Genomic DNA, 6,000 nt, shown 5'->3' with positions numbered 1-6,000 from the left:
CCTTCGTAACATTTCCAGACTACGTTCCTCCCTTTCCCTCCCTGCTGCAGAGAAGCTTGTCCACGCCTTTGTTTCCTCCAGGCTGGACTACTGTAATGCACTCCTCATTGGGATCTCTGGCAGGAGCCTCCAAAAGCTCCAGTATGTACAGAACAGCGCTGCCAGAGTCCTGATGAGGGTGCGGAAATATGAGCACATCACTCCCATCCTTCACACTCTCCACTGGCTTCCCATTCAGGCCCGTATAGAGTACAAGATCCTCCTACACACCCATCACTGTCTGCACGGTGCGGCCCCCACCTACCTCACTGAACTGCTCACACCACACACCTCTGCCCGGACCCGGTCAGGCCAATTGCATCGTCTGGTTCAGCCCAGGACACGGCTCAAAACCATGGGGGACCGGGCCTTTGAAGCCGCAGCTCCCCGTCTGTGGAACGCGCTCCCAGACCACCTTAGGGCCCCACAGACGGTGGGCACTTTCAAAAAAGGACTGAAGACCTTCCTTTTCAGAAAGGCATACCAACAATAACGTTGCTTAAAGTGTGCTGTATTGCAATGTTTTTACCCTGCGCTTGTTTTTAAATCCTGTGTCTCATGTAGCACTTTGAGATTTGATTTTAAATGTAAAGTGCATTACAAATAAAAATCTATTATTGTTGTTTAAAAACAGCCTGAAGGATGTGATGTCTGGAGGAGGCGATGACTGGGATGCTGTGGATAGTGTGTGGTGAGTCCGGGGGCAGTGAAGGTCTGTGAGGGGTGTGTGCGGTGTGTGGTGGATGGGGGGGGCTTTCAGGTAGTCAGTCAGCAGGTGATGTGTGGACTGTGTGCTGAATGTTACCTGCTAAAATGGAGCTGCCCAGCGTGCTCGGGTGAAGTCCGTCCTGGTGATAAAAAGCTGGGCGGTTCCAGAAAAGATTAAAATTGTCGATGAAATAAAAATTGCAGGCTGTGCAGGAGCACTGAAGTCAGGTGTTCAGGCTGAGCAGTCTGGAGAAGCGTTCAGCGCCCCTGGAGAAGGTCGGCAAAGGTCCAGAGATAATAACCAATCTTCCACAGCTCTCCAACAGGTTAAAAAGGTCTTTAAAAACCTGCTTAGTGACCTCTGACTGCCCACTGTGGACAGTGGAGGGGAGGGACTGCAGGAGCTCGGGGAATCCGTGGAGGATCGTGGGGACAGTAGCACCAGGAATACACCGCGTGATGGCATTAAAAAAGTGAATATTCCTGATGCTACGGTCCCCAACCAGGAGTGATGTGGGAGAAAAGCGGGGACGGGGCGGGGGCGGCTGCGGGGCAATGACGATGTCGGTGTCCGGGGCTTGGGAGCGCTCCGCTGGTGCAGTGGCGCCGCCGTCAGCAACCTCGCTGCTGGAGCAGTGGTCGTGGCCCTGGTCCTGGTTCCGGTTCTCCCCAAAGTGGTGGTCCCAGTTCTCCCCATGGTGGTGGCTCCCGGAATGCCTCCCTGATCAGCCTCAGGCAGGCAGCGGAGGCCGCAGTCCGGGGCGATCGCCGCCACTCCGGGACCGGCGGGGAGCGGTCCAGCTCCAGGGCTGCGGTGGAGTGTTCCGGGGCTGCAGGGGAGAGATCCGTCCCCGGGGCCGGGACCACGGCGTAGGGAGCAGTCGTCGGGGCTGCGGTGTGGTCCAGGGCCATGGCGGAGCGACGATGTGGCCTGGTGGTGTCTGGCGGCGTGACTTCTGGGTTGTTGAAGCGGCGAGCGGCGGACCCTCTAGAGGACGCGGGAGCAGCAGAGGCCGCAGCAGGCCACGGACCCTCACCACCCACCGGACTGTCGTTGTGCTGCGTCAGGGCATGGAAGCGCTTAGAGAGGGGTAGTGGGGGCGAAGCCACTGTGGGCTTAGGCTTGCGGCCCCGCACCACCACCTCCGCCCAGGAGCGCTGATGGTCCGGTGTCGAGCAGGATTGAGGCCAGGGTGCTGGAGCAGTGGTGTTCATGTAGGACGAGATGATCATAGATTGTCCTTCGGCTAGCAGGATGCTCAATTTCCCCTATCCTGTTCGTTGCAGCTTTTGAGATCATTCTCATAGGGGCAAGGAAGACGGTAGGAGGGGTGAAGCTTCCATCTGGCCAAAGACTGCCACCAATGAGCAATGCGTTCCTGCTGGCTGACGTCACTCCGGTGAGTGTTTTCCGTGTTGGTGAAGCTTGCTGAAGCTTGCGAGCGACTGAAGTGCTTGCTGTCTCTCTCTTGCTATTACTGTTAATTCACAAAGCAATCAAAAAATCGGGGTTATTTACGCCCCCGGGGTTACTTTCGCCCCGATTGACCAGTGATCTCTCGTGAATTACATTTGTTCTCCGCCGTTAGCGCCACCGGCGTGCTAACTAGCTTAGCGTGCTAACTAGCTTGGTCCGCCGGGACCGCTATGGCGTCCTCCCCTCTATCTTCTTTTCTTTCCTGCTCAGTATGCCGTATGTTGAGTCAGAACCCTGCCTCCCTTGATGATAGGGGTATTTGCGTAAAGTGCAGTGTATTGACAGCGCTGGAGGCCAGGGTAACCGAGTTAGAGGAGCGGCTGCGCAGATGTGAGGGGCAGGGCAGCGCTAGCTACAGCGAGGTAGCGGCAGGGCTCGCAGCCCATTCCTGCAGTGAGAGGAGTGTTAGCAAGCCTAGCATGTCCCGAGCAGCCGGGGCAAGACCAGGACCGGTTTATGACAGTCCGGAGGAAGGCTAGTGCTAAGGACCGCCACGTAGCACTCCAAGAACCGCTTCACGTCTGCAATAGGTTCTCTCCCCTCAGAGACGACACACCGGTTGAACTGGACATGCTGGTGATTGGCAGCTCTATAGTTAGAGACGTGAAGCTGCCAGCGGTGAAGGTTAGGTGTTACCCGGGGGCCAGAGTGGGTGACATCGAGGGGAACCTTAGGTTTTTAAAACAGGAAAGTAGGAGATTCCGTCGAGTCGTGATTCACGCAGGCGGTAATGATGCCCAGCGGAGACAATCAGAGGTGCTCGAATTACAAGTAGCCTCGGTGTGTGAATTGGCTAAGTCGATGTCTGATGCTGTAATATTCTCTGGTCCCCTGCCCAATTTGGTCAATGATGAAATGTATAGCTGACTTTCATCATTCACTCGCTGGTTGTCAAGATGGAGTGAGGAAAATGGAGTTATTTTTCTAAACAACTGGTGCACCTTCTGGGGAAAGCCTGGGCTCATCCGCAGGGACGGCATCCACCCAACTTTGGATGGTGCAGCCCTTTTAGCTCACAATATGGCTGATCGGCTTAGTACTCTAAATTGACAAACCAGCTATGAGCCCCGGGCACAGAGCAGTTGTGTAGAACGCTCCTCTGTTGATCTTGTTGATCCCGTCACTAATCTTGCTCCCAGATTTTTACAAGTCAAGCATGGAGGATTACCTAGGCAAACAGAGACAGTGTCTGTCCATAGTGCTCAAAGCATTTAAATAAAAAAAAAAAGCCAATGGGTAAAAAGCTTAACACCTGTACGAGACAGAATAACTTTTCCAGTAGGAAATACTTAAAATGTGGTCTACTAAACATTAGAGCAATCTCCACTAAATCTCTGTTAGTTAATGACCTTATCGGTGACAATAACATTGATCTCCTTGCTCTAACAGAAACTTGGCTTCAGCAAGATGACTATGTGAGGCTCAATGAATGTACCCCTCCAACCTATGTTAATTTCCAAACAGCTAGATCAACAGGTCGAGGTGGAGGTGTGGCAGTGATATCGCACTCCAGTCTTCTTCTTAAACCCAAAACTAATGTTTAATTCAACTCTTTTGAAAGCTTAATACACACGCTTACTTGTCCAAATTGGAAGAATCAAAAAGCTGTGCTATTAATTATTGTGTATCGACCTCCCGGTCCTTACTCTGACTTTTTAACTGAGTTCTCAGAGTTTTTAAGCAATATAGTATTGACTCATAACAAGATCCTTATAAATAGGTGACTTTAACATCCATGTGGATGATTCTGGTGACAGTTTGAGTAATACGTTTATTGCAGTATTAGATAGTATCGGTTTCACTCAAAATGTTGATGAATCCATTCATAGTCACAAGCACACCCTGGATCTGGTTTTAACATATGGGATAGAGGTCAGTGACCTAAATGTTCTCCCTCAGAACCCCATACTCTCAGACCATTTTTTAATTACTTTTCAGGTTTTGATTGAAGACTACTCTGCTCAAAAAGATAAAATTCAGCTGATACGGACATTATCTGAAAAATCTGTGGCTCGGTACAATGAATTGATCCAGCCTGCATTTGCTGCATTATCTTGTGAACTCACAGAAACCACTGACCAGTGGTGATAATAGTGATCAGTTTGTTGACAGTGCTATGCACTCACTAAAATCTGCCCTTGATGTAGTGGCTCCGTTGCAACTGAAAACCAATCGACCCAGGCGCGTTGCTCCATGGTTTAATTCTGAAACCCGTGTTCTCAAACAAAAAACTCGGCAATTAGAAATTTTGTGATTTTGTCCAGGCTCCGAGGTCCCCTCCTCAGTCTGCAGCTCTCCAGTCTCTGCATACCGGTGGACTCCCGTCTCTGGTGCTTTTGGTGACACTTTCCGTAGCTGCTCCTACCTACGTCGTCTTGCAGAGCGCACTGCATTGGTCAGAGTGACCGATGTGTGTCCAGATGTAGGGAAGGTGTCCAGTCTGGATCAGTCTCCATCATTTTATAGGCTGGTTGACCTGCAAACACAGGTTAGGTTTAATTGAGAAAGCTAGTAAACACTGGATTCTTGCATTGCACACAGTTACAAGGACTGTAAATATAGACAGGTGCAGATGGATTTGTTGTTGTGCTGATTGTTTCTCAGGCTGTAATGTCATCTGACATATTTTGCTGCTGCTGAAGCTGCTGGCTGTGTTCTCTAGGATGTGTTGTAAATTTAATTTGATCAGTTATAGCAAACAAATCAATGACTGTATGTTTCAGAATCAGAATCAGAATCAGTTTATTGTCATTGCACAATGTACAACGAAATTTCAAGCAGCATCCGTGTATATGTAATTTAAAAGAACAACCTAACAATAGCGCAAATTTAAAAGGAGAATATAAATAGAAAATAATCATGTATAGAAAAGAACTTGCAGTATTTGCAGATTATTGCATATTTCCATGACTGCGTTTGTTTTCAAAAGGAGATCAGATCTGACGTGTTGATGTTTTGGAGTACCAGGGAGTGTGTGTTTATTTGTCTGTGAGGACAGAACTGACAAGACGTGTCCTCTTTCGGACAACAGGTCTGACTGGATCTTTAAGGTCACTCCCTCCGTAACGTTTAAATTAAAGATGAAGAAATAAAATAAACAGATTTAGCATGAAGTGATTATCCCATTTCTACTGCCCTCCTCCTCTGACCGGAGTTTATAAGTGAAGTTGGCTCGCGGCTGCTGAGGCTCGCTGGCAGCTGCAAACTAGCTTCACCGCTAACGTAACTTCATTCACAAAGAAACCGCATTTTCAGTAGTATCGCTTTAAAACTAATAAACTCACTTACTTGCCTTTATGAAAATGGCGAGCAAACAAGCATGTTGTCAGATATGGAGTTGAAAGTGATGCTCTTCTTTCATGTCACTGCTGCGACCCCCGCCATCCGACGCCTCCTCCTCAGTCTGCTCTCCGTAACTTCTTTTCCACTTGGGAAACTGGAAAAAACGTAGATTGTCGTCTGTCCTGCTCCCATTACATCGACGTGACCGATTGTGGCCGCCTTTCACGCAACAGGATCTTCTCGTTTTGAAGAAATAATGCCGCACTCAGAAACGTGGATCATAGAAAGTAGCTTGCAAGCGAGACCTGAACAATCCCTCAATGTAACAGCATGACGACAGCTGCAAATAGAAACTGACTTCCCCAAACACACCAGCAGCTAGCTTCCAGCTTCTGGCTTCTTCTGGGGAGATTCGTCATTGGTGTGGACACCTGTCACTCAAACATGCCCGACCAATGGAGAAGCATCTGCCCACTGCAGAACGTTTGTGTCAA

The sequence above is a fragment of the Salarias fasciatus genome, chromosome 15 (assembly GCF_902148845.1).
Source record: "Salarias fasciatus chromosome 15, fSalaFa1.1, whole genome shotgun sequence".
Taxonomy (NCBI): Eukaryota; Metazoa; Chordata; class Actinopteri; order Blenniiformes; family Blenniidae; genus Salarias; species Salarias fasciatus.
Note: the sequence above shows the minus strand (reverse complement) of the source record.